The sequence below is a fragment of the Bubalus bubalis genome, chromosome 1 (genome assembly GCF_019923935.1).
Source record: "Bubalus bubalis isolate 160015118507 breed Murrah chromosome 1, NDDB_SH_1, whole genome shotgun sequence".
Lineage (NCBI taxonomy): Eukaryota > Metazoa > Chordata > Mammalia > Artiodactyla > Bovidae > Bubalus > Bubalus bubalis.
In genome coordinates, this window is record NC_059157.1 from 9,507,364 (window position 1) to 9,525,962 (window position 18,599).

Here is an 18,599-nt window from a genome sequence, read left to right on the forward strand (position 1 = left end):
TCAAAATCACAGCCAGTGAATTGGGACAGGGGAGTCATGAGCCAAGAAGGACAGCAGAAGGGGCTTCACCTCCCAGAGCCTGGCTGCCCATCAGCCAGAGGAGGCCCCTTCCTCGGGAGCCCCCGACCTGCCCTCTCCCTGGGTCCTGGTCATCCGTCAGTCCCTGGACCCTTCCCAGAGCCACAGGAGGAGGCACGTAACTCAGATGTACCCAAAAGACTTTTTTTTTCTGCCAGGAACTGGCATTTTCGTGTAGACATCAGGTCTACAAGTCAGCTGGAGATGGCTCATTGTGGTGTCAGCAACACCATGGAAATCCCGTGCAGTGCTGTCTCTGGAAATTCTCTAAATACACACTTGGGTCTGTCCCTCTGATCGCCCCACTGGTCAGATGCTTTTCCCTTCAGTCCAACGACTTTTCCTGGTTCAGTTTGTTAACACAGACCTTTAAGGCTTACAACTGAATTCTGAGAAATGGCTCCATCACTGTGAGATCTTCACCAGTTTCCTTTTTTGTCTTTTCTGCATCGCTTGCATTCTTTGGGTATCAAAGAGAGCTTTGCAAAGGCTCCAGAGACAGGCAGACATCCCCCTTGACCAGGAGCGCACATGGCAACCGGAGCTCCGGGGCTGGAAGAGACCTGAGAGGCCGTCCTGTCCTCACCCCATTCTGCAGGAGAGGAGACCGAGGCCCCGCACTGCGGGCTTGCGTGTTTCTGAGCAGCACCCGTGGCTAATCCTGGGCACTGTCCTGTGCACCAAGTGAAGGAAACTCAGTCTGTGCCAGAAGGTGTACATGGCGTTAAGACCTTCCAAGGAGTTTACGGCCAGTGAAGCCCCGCTGTGCTCTTGTCCTCGTGGGGGCCCAGTGTGCAATGGCTGCAAAGAGCAGGCTCCTTGGCAGTGCGTGCTAGCCTGTTGCCTGCACGGCTGGCCCTAAGGGACCTGGAGACAGCCCTGCCCGGTGGACATCCGTGACTGGCATGCTGTCCCCAGTCCAGGCTCCATTCAGGTGTGCGTGGTGCCTCTGAAAAGCCCCAGGGCAGAGGCCAGGGTCCACACTGGTCAAGTCCTAATGTCCATCCACACCAGGCTGTAGAATAAAGAACATGTGACTGAGGCCCCCTGCACGGCCAAGTTCAAGTTCCCTCGCCGCCAGAAGATCCATATCTCCAAGAGGTGCGGGTTTACAAGGTTGAATGAGGATGAATTTGAAAACAGGTGGCCGAAAAGCTGCTCACTGGGGTCAGATACATCCCTAATGACAGCCCCCTGGACAAATGACCAGTCCTGGACGCATGAGAGCCTTGGCGCTGTCCCCTCCTTACTCACGCCCACCAATGAATCCTACTTTCCTGTTGAAGAAAGAAAAAATAAAAGACTTCCCAAGGCGAAAACAGGATTTTATATTTTCTTTCTCACATCCACATGAAAATACTGAAGTGGCTTGTATTAAGACCAGGAAGAAAGATGTTTCCTTTTTGTTTATCTTTTTAAAATCCCCACAGAGCTACTGATGCGAGAAAGTGCAGGACAAGGAGGCAAGGGGCCACTTTGAAGCGAAGGGCTCAGAAAGCCTATCCACACAGTCTCCCTCCAGAAATCAAACCAATATTGTAAAGTGATCATCTTTCAATTAAACATAAATAAATTTTTAAAAAATTTCCCTCCAATCCCTGTGCTTGAAAAGCATAGGAAGGTAATTAGACTTTACAAGGCCATGACTTTACAAACCCTGCCTGACTCCTCCCTTCTGCCTGGCTGGATACCACCCATGATTTATCTGTGTGTTAAGAATCCATTTTTAGGGAGATTTTCACGGGCAGGTTTTTTTTTTTTAAGTCTTTACTGAAATTGTTACAATATTACTTCTGTTTTATGTTTTGTTTTGTTTTTTTTTTTTAGCCAGGAGGCATGCGAGATCATGTGGAATCTTAGCTCCCTGACCAAGGATCAAACTTGCGCCCCCTGCATTGGAAGGCGACGTCTTAACCACTGGACCACTGTGGGGAGGTCTCCTCGTGGCCAGTTTATGAGGACTGTGTCTTTGGAGGCAGCATGGCTGGGAGCAAGTTTAGACTATTTGCTTTTAGATGTGAGGAGAAAGGAAGATGAAGTACGTTTAAAATATGCGACTTACAACCAGCACAGGCTTGAACTGCCCAGGGTGAGGGGGCAGAAGGACTCTTTCCATCCAAAGGGAGGAGGGGCGTCCGTCAGTGAAGAAACAGCCTCTGTTTGAGAAGAGGCCCAGCTTCAAGTTTCAGACGCTGGCGTGCGTTTCCTGTCTGTAAAGTAAGTTTCAAGCTCTTGGTGTGTGCTTTTGCACTCCGAAATAAACAGAGCACCTGGATTTCATCAGTCAGATGGTAACAGAATCAGGCTCCCAGGTCCCCCGCACGTCCCCACCCCCAGGTAAGGGCGAGCCGTGAGCCAACCAGGAGAGTCCAGACAACCTGGTTCCTTGTAGACTGACTCCGAATAAACAGCCTGTAGCCGCCGTGGGCCCAGGGGTCTCTTTGCGGCTCTCGTGGCCATTTCTCCAGAGCCTCGCGTGACCTTGAAGTGCCCGGGGACTGAGTTGGGATTTGTAGTACGTGTTGCCCAGAAGTTTGGCTCGAAGCTCCCATTGGCCAGCGCAGTGTGTTCCGTGATCTACATCTGATCTCCGATCTGAAAACATTTTGGCACTTTCTTTGGGTTGAAAATAGTGGCAGGAAGAATTTGTTTTCTCCTGAATGAAGACGTTTGCTTTTGGACATCTGCTCCTTTGTGCAAGGGCTGAAAGGAGGTCACAGGCTCTGCTCGTCACAGGACCGGCTGCTTGGGCAGCCAGGCTGGGCTCTGGGTGCGCGATGCTGCGGACACGGCGCTCAGAAGGCGGGGAGGTCAACGCCGCCAGGGATTCCCGCGGTGAACCTCATAAATACTTGGCGATAAGGCAGCTAAAACAAATTGTTTGTATAAGCACCTGGAAAGAGGCTCAGGGGCGACCAGGAGCCAGTGGATTTGCTGAGACGTTCACACGGACTCAGCTGCTCCCTGTTCTGGAACGGGCCTTATGGGGTCCAATGGGTCGTGAGTGTCTGGATTGGTCCCCTGGGAGCAGGATGTCTCACCAGGGAGCTCTCTTTGTCTCCCTGTGGGAGGGATGCAGACACAGAAGGAGACAATGAGTGGACCCAATGATGGGGTGGAGGACCCTGAGCGGCCACGGCTGTCGCTGGCCAAACACCAGGCAGAGTTGTCCTCAGCGCCGCCCCCTCCTGCTTGATGAGTTGCTTTGGAGCAATCATTGGTTTTCTTTTGGTCTCAATTTGACAAAGCAAATCTATCTATCATTTTGATTTTCTGTTTTAAACAAACAATTACAATTATACAGCAAAGTGATTCAGTTATACATATGTGTGTATATATATATATGAATGTATATATATACGTAGTCTTTTTTATATGCTTTTCTATTATGGTTTATTACAAGATATTGAATATAGTGGGCTTCCCTGGTGGTTCAGTGGTAAAGAATCTGCTTGCCAATGCAGGAGACATGGGTTCAATCCCTGGGTCAGGAAGATCCCTTGGAGAAGGCAGTGGCAAACCACTCCAGTATTCTTGACTGAAGAATACCATGGACAGAGGGGCCTGGCAGGCTACAGTCCATGGGGTCACAATGAGTTGGACATGACTGAGACTTATGACTGAGTCGGACTAAACAACGACAACAACAAAACTGGGATTAGGAGGAACTAAAGGAGCAGAAAAGGGAATAAAGAAATAAAGGGACATGTACATAAAACTATAGCGTAAGGAGGGGTGAGGCTGGCTATCTCATATTCTGTAACAGACAAGGGTCACATTCCAAGAAATCTAAGGCTGGCCTTCCTGATACCACAGGAGCTTGGAGGGAGGACTTCAGGAAAATATCTGCCTTTGTTTTTCTAATGTTTCCTGATGGCTGGGACTTCTTCTTTTACGCCAAATTGCTTTTGAAGCTGAGCTGAAAGGCAAGATAATACAGAAAAGGTGAAAAATGACCTCAGCGGGTGAGAACAATGAACTTGGTTAAACACAGAGGCACTGGGTGTGTACGTGTGTATAATGCTGACCCTTGGTCCAGAGACCAGCTTCAAAGGCACAGTGGCATGGGATGACACAGATGAACCGGGTTCCTGTGAGGAACAGGAGAATAACCCCCTTGCGTCAAACCCCTTGATGACTTCCCATGACCCCAGGGGTCAAGTCCAAGGCCTTAACATGCATTGGAAGACCCTGTACCCTCACCTGTGACACTCACTCCCTCATTCTCTGTGGTTCAGACATACTGGACTCCACTTGGCTTTAAATACAGATGATCTCTCTCTCTCCTCAGGAATTGCCCCACACAGGTCTCCACTGAAGCCTCTCTTCACTGTTCACACACTATGTAATGAGCTTTTATCACATGCCAGCCACTGTGATAAGTGCCTGAGTCACCAGGGTAAACAAACAAACAAACAAAAAGGTCCCCTGCCTGCCTTCACTGTGTAAGTGGCAATCAGACTTGAACCACACGCTAAATGATGTGAGGGAGACGCATACAGTGCTAAAAGAACGTGAGATGAGCAGAGATCCGGACAAAGAGGAAGTGGTGTACTTTAGGGCTTCCCTGGTGGTTCAGTAGTAAAGTATCTGCCTGCAAAGCAGGAGACACAGGAGATGTGGGTTCGATCTTTGGGTCCCAAAGATCTCCGGGAGGAGGAAATGGCAACCTGCTCCAGTATTCTTGCCTGGAAAATTCCATGGACAGAGGAGCCTGGCGGGCTACAGTCCAAAGGGTCACAAAGAGTTGGATACAACTGAGTGACTGAGCACACATTCACACACTTACAGGGAACAGTGTGTGCAAAGGCCTGTGGTGGGGGAGGGGGCATGGCTTATTTCAGGAACTCCAGAAGGGCTCGCATGGCTGGAGTGCAAACACCACTGGATAGAACGGATGTGGTGTGGGATGTCCCTGCTTTCTCGTTTTGGTGCCATGCATGCAGAGCTGTTCTAGAGGCTAGAACTAGAAAGTTTAGCTAGAGTCAACACTTCCTCAACAAGCACTAATTGGGCAGTTCTACTGTGTTGAGTAGTGTGCGGAGATGCATAAGGCTGACGTGGTCTGTGACCTCGTGTGGGGCCATACAGACAAATAACCAAGTGGTACCACCCAGGGGAGCGCCCGCATTGGGTGTCATACTGGAGCCCGTGGGAGGCAACTGAGCCAGACCTGGGAGGACGTGATGACTGGCTGATTTAGAAGCATGACAGGGAACTTGCCCAGTAAACAGTCAGGAGGAACATTCCATTCAGACTGAATACCACCGGGTGTGTCTATGGAGCCCAGAGCACCTGGGAACATGTGTGAACGCATCTCTCTTGTTAGGGATATTTCACTCCTGAGAAAGTTTAAGAAGCTCTGGAGACAACTTAGGCTTTGACAAGTGGGCTGGCCTCCTAGGTCCGCCACTTCCGAGCCACCTGACAGGAGCCTGGGCCTTGTCTGTCAAATGGTGAGACGTTGGTGCATCAAGTTGTCCTCACGAACCAGTGAGGCAATAGACCAGTGCTGGGTAAAGGTCAGTCACTGCCTCGTTTCCTTGAAATACCTGCCTTTACTTCAATGTCCCTGAGGTCTGTCCTGGGGTGGGTAGAGGGAATCAGGGAAGAGATTGGGATGACAGTGTTTTGAGATGAACTGTTTTGCTGAGGATCTCAATTTCATTAAGAAATGTGATGTGAGACGGTTGGACGGCATCACTGACGTGATGCACGTGAGTTTGAGCAAGCTCGGGGAGATGGCGAAGGACAGGGAAGCCTGGCGTCCTGCAGTCCATGGGGTCGCAGAGAGCTGGACACGGCTGAGCGACTGAACAACAGCAACAACAATGTGAAGAAACACTGATCTCTCATGCCAGAGGAAGGGAGTTAAAACACGGGGCCAGGATCCCCCCGGGAGCTGTTGCCTGGGAAAGCACACTAAGTGGCGTTTCTTCTTTCTGCTGTCCCCCTGGTATCCTTCAAGTCCGGCTTTCTTATTTTAACCCTCAACTTGCTCTGGCTTCTTTGAGGAACTGCAGTCACAAGGGAAGAGATGTGGAAAGACTCCCCACCCCACAGACAATGCTGCCACTCTCCCAACCCAGGGCTCGAACCCCCGTCTCCTGCATCACAGCCAGATTCTGTACTGCTGAGCCACTGGGGAAGCCTTACTAGCATTTTGAAGCATTCTCCTTCTGCATGTTGTCTGACCATTTCTTTTACTTTATCAAATAAAGTCACAGATAAGTGATTTTCAGTTGGTAAAAAAAGTTAAAAATCATGCATAGGGTTTTCTATTACAAGAGTAACACACCAACTGATAAATCTTCTGTCAACTCCTATGGAGAATTTACAATGAAAGAGTCTGTTTGTTTTCTGGTTTATTTATTTATTTGATTGTCTTAACTCTTTTTTTTTCATACATTTCAAGTTATTTTTGTTTATGTCATGTATGCTATTTTGGATAAGCAAGTCACTTTAAAAAATTTTTACTGCCAATTGCTCATACAAAGTCAATCACATTCATTAATTAACTCAACAATTCCCATGGAAGTTCCATTATTTGAGGAAGGCCAATCTTCACTGCAACATCAGAAGAACAAACTTTTCATGAAAAAGTAATAAACGCAATTCTTTCAAGCAGTCGCTGGTCCTGACATTTATGCTCATTTGGAAAAATAAGGATATTGTCTCCTTTGGCGAGGAGACCAGATTAGGAGACTTTCTTCCCGAGGTGCTGCAGATTCGCTGTCCCTTAAGAACAATAAGGACAGCTTTGCCTGAATTGCTAGGGAATGCTTCTCTCTCTGCGGAAGAGTAGCGCTGGCAGGTACAGAGTTAGCCCAGAGGGTGCTGACATCCTGAATTTCCTTTGTTGGCCATCTTTACAAGTCACTCCTACTGCTCAGCCTTGCAGTGCTCCTCTAACAAATGAGAGGCTGGATCAGAAGATGACAAGGACAATGATAACCCACACCCAATCTCACTCGGCCTTCATCATCGCCCTCTGATGTCAGGGGTGAGGTTTGTGTCTCATTGCTCAGATGAAGCAACTGACTTGAGAACTCGAAAAAATTCACATGACCCCGAAGTGGTATAACCAGGCCTATTGACTCCAAGGTTCTATTCCAACAGAACCTTTTAAAAATAAGCCATTACTTATCAAAGCTCTCATTACCTCCTTGCCAGGACAAAGCAAGAGTAACACGTGGGTAGATAAAAAAGAATGAAATAATGCCATTTGCTACAATGCAGATGGACATAGCAATTGTCATACTAAGTGAAGTAAGTCAGAAAGAAAAAGACAAATACCATATGATATCACTTATATGTGGAATCTAAAATATGACACCAAAGAACATATCTATGAAACAGGAACAGACTCACAGACATAGAGAATGGACTTAAGGTTGCCAAGGGGGAGAAGGTTAGGGGACAGATTTGGGATTAGCAAATGCAAACTATTATGTAGAGAATGGATAAATAAGGTCCTGCTGTATAGCACAGGAGCTATATTTAATATACTGTGATAAACTGTAATGAAAAATATATATATGGATAACTGAGTCACTTTGCTGTACAGTAGAAATTAATATGACATTGGAAATCAACTATACTTCAATAAAATAAAATTTTTAAAAAAGAGTATATTTATATGGGTAGGTAAAGGCCAAATTACTTCCATAATAAAATATTAGAAATCTACCCTGCATTCTTGAGGGGAAAATATGGATTCTCTAATGCAGAATTATATGTCTATTTGGTCTAGCTTGTTCACTGAGTTTTACAAGTCTTCTAAATCCCTGATGATACACATACATATTTTTTTGTCTTCTGGATCATTCAAATATAAAAAAGAGTTCTTTTTATCAAGAAAAATATTCCAATATGATGGTGGACTTACTTTTTCTCCTTGAAGATTGACTTTTGTAATCACTTTGTGTATTTTGAGTCTATTTTTAGACTTATGCATCAATCTTAGTCTCTATGGATGCTACCAAAAATACCATAGACTGGGTGGCTTATAAACAACAGAAATCTATTTCTCACTGTTCTGGAGGCTAGAAGTCCAAGATCAAGATGCCAGCAGATTTGATGTCTGGTGAGAAATATCAATAACCTCAGATATGCAGATGACACCACCCTTATGGCCGGCAGAAAGCAAAGAAGAATCAAAGAGCCTCTTGATTAAAGTGGAAGAGGAGAGTGAAAAAGTTGGCTTAAAACTCAGCATTCAGAAAACTAAGATCATGGCATCTGGTCCCATCACTTCATGGCAAATAGAAAGGGAAACAGTGGAAACAGTGGCAGACTTTATTTTTTTTGGGTTCCAAAGTCACTGCAGTTGGTGATTCCAGCCATGATATTAAAAGATGCTTCCTCCTTGGAAGAAAAGTTATAATCAACCTAGACAGCATATTAAAAAGCAGAGACATTACTTTGCCAACAAAGGTCCATCTAGTCAAAGCTATGGTTTTTCCAGTAGTCATGTATGGATGTGAGAGTTGAACTATAAAAAAAGCTGAGCACTGAAGAATTGATGCTTTTGAACTGTGGTGTTGGAGAAGACTCTTGAGAGTCTCTTGGACTGCAAGGAGATCCAACTAGTCCATCCTAAAGGAAATCAGTCCTGAATATTCATTGGAAGGACTGATGCTGAAGCTGAAAGTCCAATACTTTGGCCACCTGATATGAAGAACTGACTCATTGGAAAAGACCCTGAGGCTGGGAAAGATTGAAGGCAGGAGGAGAAGGGGATGACAGAGGATGAGATGGTTGGATGGCATCACTAACTCAGTGGACATGAGTTTGAGTAAGCTCCAGGAGTTAATGATGGACAGGGAAGCCTGACGTGCTGCAATCCATGGGGTTGCAAAGAATTGGACACGACTGAGCAACTGCATTGAACTGAACTGAGGGCGTATTTCCTGGCTCATAGACGGTTGTCTTCTTGCAGCATCCTCTCATAGCAGAAGAGATGAGGGAGCTCTCTGGGTCTCTTTTATAACCATTCCATTCATGAGGGCTCCATCCTCATGACCTAATCGCCTCCCCAAGACTCTGCCTCCAAATACCATCACATGGGAGATTTGGTTTCAACATACAAATTTGGGGGGATGGAGAAGGTTCTGAAGATTCCAGGAGAGAACATTTTATTTCCCTACCTTGCTGATTTTTGGAGGCTACCCACAGTACTTATCTTCTGGTCTCCTCCTCTGTCTACAAAGTTGGCAATGTCCAACATCAAAAATCTACAAACAATAAATTCTGGAGACGATGTGGAGAAGGGGAATGTTGGTGGGAAGGTAAATTGGTACAGCTACTATGTAGTTCACTATGGAGAACAGTATGGAAGTTCTTCAAAAAACTAGAAACAGAGCTGCCATATAAACCAGAAATCCCACTACTGTATGCCTGGAGAAAACCACAACTGAAAAAAGATCCATGCACCCCAATGTTCATTGCAGCACTATTTACAATAGCCATGGAAGCAACCTAAATGTCCAGCGACAGAGGGATGGATAAGGAAGACGTGGTACCTATACACAGTGGAATATTACTCAGCCATAAAGGAATGGAATTGTGCCCTTTGCAGAGACGTTGATAGACCTACAGACTGCCATGCAGAGTGAGGTAAGTCAGAAAGGGAAACATAGATATTGCATAATATCGCTTATATGTGGAAGCTAGAAAAATGGTACAGAGGATCTTATTAGCAAAGCAGAAATAGGGAACAAACATGGATACCAAGGAGGGAAGCGGGGCGGGATGAATTGGAGGTTGGGACTCACATATCAGATCAGATCAGCTCAGTCGCTCAGTCGTGTCCGACTCTTTGCGACCCCATGAAGCGCAACACGCCAGGCCTCCCTGTCCATCACCAACTCCCAGAGTTCACCCAGACTCACATCCATTGAGTCAGTGATGCCATCCAGCCATCTCATCCTCTGTCGTCCCCTTTTTCTCCTGCCCCCAATCCCTCCCAGCATCAGAGTCTTTTCCAATGAGTCAACTCTTCACATGAGGTGGCCAAAGTACTGGAGTTTCAGCTTTAGCATCATTCCCTCCAAAGAAATCCCAGGGCTGATCTCCTTCAGAATGGACTTGTTGGATCTCCTTGCAGTCCAAGAGACTCTCAAGAGTCTTCTCCAACACCACAGTTCAAAAGCATCAATTCTTCGGCGCTCCGTTTTCTTCACAGTCCAACTCTCACATCCATACATGACCACAGGAAAAACCATAGCCTTGACTAGATGAAACTTTGTTGGCAAAGTAATGTCTCTGCTTTTGAATATGCTATCTAGGTTGGTCATAAATTTCCTTCCAAGGAGCAAGCGTCTTTTAATTTCATGGCTGCAGTCACCATCTGCAGTGATTTTGGAGCCCAGAAAAATAAAGTCTGACACTGTTTCCACTGTTTCCCCATCTATTTCCCATGAAGTGGTGGGACCGGATGCCATGATCTTCGTTTTCTGAATGTTGAGCCTTAAGCCAACTTTTTCACTCTCCACTTTCACTTTCATCAAGAGGCTTTTGAGTTCCTCTTCACTTTCTGCCATAAGGGTGGTGTCATCTGCATATCTGAGGTTATTGATATTTCTCCTGGCAATCTTGATTCCAGCTTGTATTTCTTCCAGTCCAGCGTTTCTCATGATGTACTCTGCATATAAGTTAAATAAACAGGGATTGACATATATACACTACTATATATAAAGTAGATAACTAAGGAAAACCTATTGTCCAGCACAGGGAATTTTTCTACTCAATGCTCTGTGGTGATCTAAATCAGATGGAAATCTAAGAAAGAAGAGATATATGTATCTGTATCACATTCACTTTGTTGTACAGCAGAAACTGACACAATACTGAAAAGCAACTATACTCCAACAAAAATTCGTTAAAGATGTCAATCTTGTCACAACTCTCTGACTTTCTGCAGTCACATCTCCCTCTCTGATGACAACCAGGAAAGGTTCTCGCCTTTTAGGACTTGTATAATTCAGATCTTGACCTTATTCACATCTGCAATGTCCCTTTACCACCTAAGGCAACACAGGCACAGGTCCTGAGAATGAGGACGCGGACATCTGGGGGCCGTGATCATGATCCTATCTACCACGTTGACCAAGCCCCACCTGGTGATAGTTTAGGGATTTCTTTGGCATCAACAGGGGGGCACTAAATCTTCACTTTATAAAATAAAATACATTTGACTTTTGAAGAAAGATCTAATTTTATAAATCCTCTTTTTTCTTTCACAATGCAGTCATATCTTCTCCACTCATCAGAACGACAAAAAGGTTTTTAAAAAATGTTATTACCTGTAGAGATGATTTGCATTCACAGTGCATAATGACATCATCCAAGGCAGGCCTTGGTTGAAACTGGCTCCTGCCTGGAAGGTTCAGACTTGCCTTTTGTCAGTGCCAAGGGATGAGCTGGCCCTGAGAGGCTGAGTAAAGGTAACTAATTAATTAGGTAATTAATGAAATTGGACTTCAGATGGAGCACATCCAGTTAATTACACTCTACAGTTGGTGGCATGCTCCCAGCAGTGGTCTTGTAGGGCTCCTCACTCACTTTGTTTTATTAATTTTCTCCGCTCATTTCTCATCCCTATTCCCAGCCCTTCTCCCATACGCATCTAATCTGATGTGTTTGATATGCAAGCCTGTGTGTATGTGTGTGTGTGTTCTTAGGAGCACACCCCCAAGGGAGGGCTTTCCTACCTGCCGCCATATGCATTTCTGATATGGGAGACTCACTGCCGGATGGTACCCCTGGGCAGCTGTCCCGGTTCTCTCGGGCAAGAGCCTTGTCTGACTTCGACTACTCTGAGGAGTGTGAGCTAGTGTTTTCCTTTAATTTGAGTTGTTGTTTTTTTTTTTCTTTTTGTGCTTACTGGGGAAATGGAACATCTTGCATACTTGTTAGTCAACAGAATTGAAGCCTTATCAGCTGTCAGGGGTAAATTCAATACTTACCTGTCTCTTCTTGTATCTGGAGGAAATGCAGATTCCAGGGACCTTACTTACAGGTCTCTTGGCTACTGTGGGAGTATCTTCTGAATCATGGTCCTGGTAAGTGACCTTCAGTCTTCAAGTTCAGGGCTAGTTTTCTTCTTTCATAAATTATTTCCTATGTTGAATTTCTTGTGACATTATGACTCATGGTAGAGTTTTGATGGGGACATTCCATTTGATAGATGTTGTGGTGCTGTCTTTTCTTTTCCCACCGAGCCCCTCATCCAAGACACCCAAGCACATGGAACTACACACACTGTTCTTCCTGCCCGCCCGCTCCAGCCTTGACCACAAGGTATTTCCCTCTGCAGCTTCCTTGCTGCCTCTCCCATTGGGTTAATGGATCACAGCCCTGGATGCATATTAAAGCTAACTGGAGAGATCATTCAAGCTTCAATTACTCAGCCTCCAGCACCAAATACAAGGTCTCAACTGGATACTACTTAGATGGGTCGACTACCAAGGAGAAATTGGACAATGATTCACAACAGAGGTGAGGAAGAGTATGTCTAGGAACAGAGGAGATCCATTAGGGCATCTGTTAGTATTACCATGCCCTGAAATTAAGGTTGATGGAAAACTACAACAACCCCCTCCAGACAGGACTGGTAATGGCCCAGAAACTTGAGGAATGAAGGTTTGGTTCACTCCACCAAGTTAAGAACCACAACCAGCTGAGGTGCTTGCTGAGGGCAAAAGGAATACAGAATGAACAGTACAAGAAGGTTGTTATAAATACCAGCTATGGCCACATGACCAGTCACAGGAATGAGTATTTGTGACTAATTGTCATGAGTATTTTCTCCTTATTTTGTAATGAATATATTAGTGTGTGCACATGTATGCATACAGATAACTTTATTTTCTTCTTCTTTTATTTCCTTATTATGTAGCATAAGATGTATTGAATTTGTATCATAGTATTTAAGTACTGTTAATGTTGCACCATCATATTTAGGTTACAGGGTATCAAGGAGAAGTACAACATCACCCAAGGACTTTGCATCCTCTTCTGGGGAAGGGGCTAGCATGCTTTTGGTTGCCTGAAAGATAGTTGTATCATGTTGGGGGTGGGGAGTGGCTGTAACCTCGTTACTGTCTTCATTTGGAGATTAAGTATGGTTTAAGAACAATGTGTGGGTGTCAGTAATGCCTAATGCAGCACGGGAGCTGTGTTAGGCATTACTGACATGTGGGTGCAAAACTCACACACAGAGTGGACCCTCAGGATTAATTTTATGTATCAACTTAGCTGGGCCATGGTGCCCAGATGTTTGGTCAACCATTATTCTGGATGCGTCTATGAGGGTGTTTTGGGGTGAGGTTGACATTCAGATTAATGGATTTTGAGTAGAGCAGATTGCCCTCCTTAATGTGGGTGGGCCTCACCCAATCAGCTGAAGGCTTGAAGGGAGCAAGACTGGCCTCCCTGTGCGAGAGGGATTATTGCACTTGAGCTGCAACATGGGCTCTTCTCCCGGTCTCTGGGCATTTGGGGTTGAATCTAGTTATAGGTCTAAAGTCAAAGAGGGGTTGGGGGAGGGTCCTGAGGGGAATCAGCAGGGTCCTGTGAGGCACCTGTTTCAGGGGAGACCCTGACTGTGTCCTCAGGTAATTCAGGGTTAATCTCCTCAGAGCCCATCATGAACCAGCTGTTTCCTTTCCTCTCCACAATCCTTACTGCCTGTAGTAGTTACTCAATAACTGTTGAGTTGATGGAGACTTCAAAAATGAACTTACAGTAACCGGGGGGAAGGGTGTGGGGGAAGGGACAGTCAGGGAGTTTGGGATGGACATGTACACACTGCTGTGTTTAAAATGGATAATTAACAAGGCCCTTCATATTGCACATGGAACTCCGCTCAGTATTATGTGGCAGCCAGGATGGGAGGGATTTTGGGGGAGAATGGATACATGTATGACTGAGTCCCTTTGCTGTCGACCTGAAACGATCACAACATTGTAATCTGGTATGAAAGTGAAATTGTTAGTGGCTCAGTCATGTCCAACTCTTCGTGACCCCACTGACAGGCTCCTCTGTCCATGGAATTCTCCAGGCAAGAATACGGGAGTGTGTTGCCATCCCCTTCTACAGGGCATCTTCCCAACCTGGGTCTCTTTCATTGCAAGAAAATTCTTTATCATCTGAGTAACCAGGGAAGCCTGTAATCTGCCATACTCCAACATAAAACAGAAAGTTTTTTAAAAAGTAATAATTGTTGAGCTGAAGAAAGAGCACAGGAAGAAAAGCAGTGTTTAAAAATGTGAAATCCTGGAAATTCCCTAGCCCGTCCTTTAGTCCCAGCACAGTCAGTGCCAGAGAGGGGCGACAATCAGCCTTGCTCTTAGAATCCACAGACCAGCACCCTCATCGCCACCCCCATCATCCCCCCTCCCCCATCTCCAGGCTCCTTCCCAGGTTATTGTTGCTGCAAAGGGAAGTTGGGCTCCTGTTCCTAATGCCTGCCAACCCCGCTCAGCCAGGCCCCACAAGAGAGCCGTGGTCCCCAGACTTGTCAGTGACAAAGGCCCTCATTGTTCAGGCTTTGGGATGTTTTCCTTCCTTATCTGGATCCCTGCACAGAAAAAGCCCTGAAGACCACGTTCTCTCCTAGAACTCTGAAAGCCTGAACAACTGTGTCTGTCCTGGGAGAGGAGAGTGAAGAGCCGGAAGTGGGGTGATCAGTCACCGCCTGGCGAGGCTCCAGGGCTGAGAGCCCAGTGCATGCCCCCCGCCCATATCTTCCTTGGCTTGCAATCTGAGGCTGCTTGGAAAGGGCCAAGCAGGATGTTGGAGGAGGGGCGGGCAGAGGAGAGGAGCAGGCCTGGGGGACCCTCAAGGTTTCTGAAGCTCTTTTAGGGACACAGGCCTCCAGCTTTCAAATACCGTAAATCAGGACAGGATGCATCCATTGAGCTCCCCAGCCTCCATGGACGGAGGCCATTGGGAGGGTTAGAAACTTCCCTGTTCCTCCATGATCTTCCCTGATAGCTCAGTTGGTAAAGAATCTGCCTGCAATGCAGGAGACCCCAGTTTGATTCCTGGGTCAGGAAGATGCCCTGGAGAAGGGATAGGCTACCCACTGTAGTGTTCTTGGGCTTCCCTTGTGGCTCAGCTGGTAAAGAATCTGCCTGCAATGCGGGAGACCGGGGTTCAATCCCTGGGTTGGGAAGATTCCCCTGGAGAAGGGAAAGGCTACCCACTCCAGTATTCTGGCCAGGAAAATTCTAAGGACTGTATAGTCCGTGAGGTTGCAAAGAGTCGCACATGACTGAGTGACTTTCACTTTCACTGTTCGTATGACAGCTGGGAGGATGGCATGGCAGGGTGACCTGGAGGCGGAAGAGATCTCAGGACAGCCTGTTGGGTGATGGGCTTCCCGGGTGCCTCAGTGGGTAAAGAATTCACAGGAGAGGTGGATTCAATCCCTGGGTCGGAAAGATCCTCTAGAGAAGGAAATGGCAACCCACTCCAGTGTTCTTGCCTGGGAAATCCCACAGACAGAGGAGCCTGGTGGACTACAGCCCATGGGGTTGCAAAGAGTCAGGCACGACTTCGGGACTGAGCACACATGCGGCATGATGGGGTGACCTTAAGAGGGGGCTGTGAGCTGGGCTGATGGCGAGGCGCCCTTGCCCATCTGAAAGAGCGTGTAGGGCAAAGGAGGCGGGGCTCACAGCCCATTTCTGCCCACTCAGCACAGACACCCCTCCTGCCCATGACTGCTGCAATCTGCCCTAAGGGCACCGAGGCACCCACCCATCCAACTGAGAGGGGACGAAGGGGGCCCTGCCTTCCCCACCCAGCCTCCCAGATGTATGTGGGGGTAGCTCAGTGATCTCATCTCCTTGGCAGCGTCCCTCTTCACCAGGTGACCCTTCCTCCCCCCAGTCACCTGTGAGCCCCCCATCATTCCCCCCACCTCCTGCCCCACCCTTGGGACTTTAAGGAGGGGCACCGCCATCCACCAGGAAACCAGCTTCCTCTAAAGCCCACCCCCCATCAGTCAGCCGATGGTTCAGGTGTGTGAACTGACACACACCTGCAGGGCAGGTGACAGGGGTGACTAGAAGCAAGATCTCCAGGGCACACGGAGTGGCCTTTTCTTCTCAGAACTAACTCACCCGTTAGACTCTTCACAGGTGATTCCCTCCAGCCATCATCCTCCACTCCTACCCCTCTCCCAGCCCCCGGGGAATTCTTCCCACCAAGAGCCTCCTTCTCTGTCCTTCCCTGGCAAATTTCACTCTACTTTCAGAAGTATCACCAGTGAAGGGGTGTGGCATGCTGGGGAACAGTTGCCAATAAATACTGCCCTGAGATGGTCACTCAGATCCGTCAAGGGCCGGTTAAATTCAAGGGCCCTTGGGCTCTGCTTGATTGGAGGCTGTATAAGTGGTAATTGGGTGGTTAATTTCAGTAATTTTTAATAACTGCAGTTTCCACATTTGTGGTTCCAGACAGTGGAGCGTGACTTTGAAGGTCTGGGATATCTGTCATCTTGCAGAGACACTGATTGGAATCACCCCTAGGATTCTTTTTGGCAGATGCAAGGCTAGATTGATCCATGTCCAGGGTTCTGTCCCCAGAAACCCCAAGGAGAGGGGTCGGGGAGTGGCTTGTAAGCTGCAAAGGTGGCGTTGTTCCTCTCTACGCCGAGCCACCCTGCCTCCTGCACTGCCCACCCATCCCCACGGAGGGGGCTGGTTGCACTTGACTCCAACTGTTCCTGTGCATGAGACCCTGGAGCAGAGGAGGAGAACGCGAGGTTCACGCTCTATGGTGAGGGGCAAATCCCCTCTCCTCTCTGAGCCCTCAGCTTCTCGCCTGTGTAATGAGGGGTCAGGGCTGGCTTCGGGCAAAAGACACTACACATCTGAGTGATGGGACTCAGCTCTAATGCTGTGTGACCGGGGAAGTCTAGACTCTGTGCACTCAACGTCCTCTTGCTGAGAACAGACCTGCAGACTAGGTTTTTCCAGATTAAGCTTGGCTGATGGACCGGGAGAAGAGGCTTACATCCTTCCGTGTTGTCAACAGAGTTCGACAATATATTCGTTTAACTTATAAATAGACAAAACACTTTTCTATTTGTTGGAGAAAGGAGGCTGGAGGGCTGAAAATATCCTGTAGGGATTTGATGTTTAGTGGCTACATCTTACAAAGGATATGTTATGGTTGGATTGTGTCCTCCTAAACACATGTTGGAAATTTGTTTTAGATGAGTGTTCAGTCCTGTTCTATCTATTCATAATAATTCTAGATGGGATCCTCTCACCCGGCCAATTAAAAATACCTGCTCTGAGGCTGGCCATAGATTTAAGTTTTCTCTTAGGGTCATTTAAACTCAATTGGAGTGATGAGCTAAGTTTCAATAAAAAATTAACTTCTTAGCTATTAAAAGGAAACCTCCTACAATTATGGGGAGGATCTACATGGTTAACACCACGCTATGGTCATTTAAGTTTAAAGGCTCCTCTATGTTGGGAACAGTTAAATCATACTAAAAATGATCAACCTGGTAATTATGAGACAAGGCTGTGTGCTTTATGAACTATGCCTGTTATTACCCTTAGAGAGAGTGATTGGTATGGAACTCAGTGGATTTGTGGCACTAATTTATGGCCTTGACATCTACAGGGATGATACGAAGGTGTAGCCTGGGATTCCCATGAATTTAAGGTCATACATGTTAACAAATTACAGGTAACCCCAACCAATCTACCATTGGTATGATCCCAATGGGTCAAAGATCTGTATTCTACTGGTATGACCATTTAGCAGCTTGTGTGTGTGTGTGTGTGTGTGCCTTCAATGGGGTTGGAGGATGTAATTGACCTTGACAACTTTCATAAGCTTTAAATGATAGTAACCGGGCTGTTAGCCTATTGAATTCTGAGATCTCTATGATGAGAAAGGCAGTGCTACAGAGCTGCAAGACCCTTGACACCTTACAGCATCTCGGGGAGATATCTGTGCTATAATTCAAACTGAATGCTGTATTTTTGTACCTGATAAATCCTTTAATGTAACACATTTGAACCTCATGAAAAATCTGCTTTAAGTGACCCTTCCCTAGTCTTGACAATCTTTAAAAAAAAAACTGGTGTGGGAGGCTCATGGCTCATGGCTATTTACTTTTAATTCCACTAATGTTATTAACTATACCATTTGTATTTTGCTTGTTCACAAGATTTTTATTTCTTGTATTACTAAGTATATGACTGAGCCTTCAATGGAAATGATGACTAGACTTGAAGCAGTTGATCAAATGTATAGTTCGATATATGATCAATGATTGTAATAGTGTAACTCTAGAAGGCAATGGCAACCCACTCCAGTACTCTTGCCTGGAAAATCCCATGGACGGAGGAGCCTGGTAGGCTTCAGTCCATGGGGTCGCGAAGAGTTGGACATGACTGGGCGTCTTCACTTTCACTTTTCACTTTCATGCATTGGAGAAGGAAATGGCAACCCACTCCAGTGTTCTTGCCTGGAGAATCCCAGGAACG

General features: G+C 46.5%; 1 non-coding gene across 1 annotated transcript; it reads left to right on the top strand.

Moving 5' to 3' along the window:
* Positions 1-821: 821 nt before the first annotated feature.
* LOC112587432 lies at positions 822-957 on the top strand. Its single transcript, XR_003111923.2, has one exon. It is a non-coding gene; the product is annotated as a small nucleolar RNA SNORA70 (small nucleolar RNA).
* The last annotated feature ends 17,642 nt before the right edge of the window (positions 958-18,599 follow it).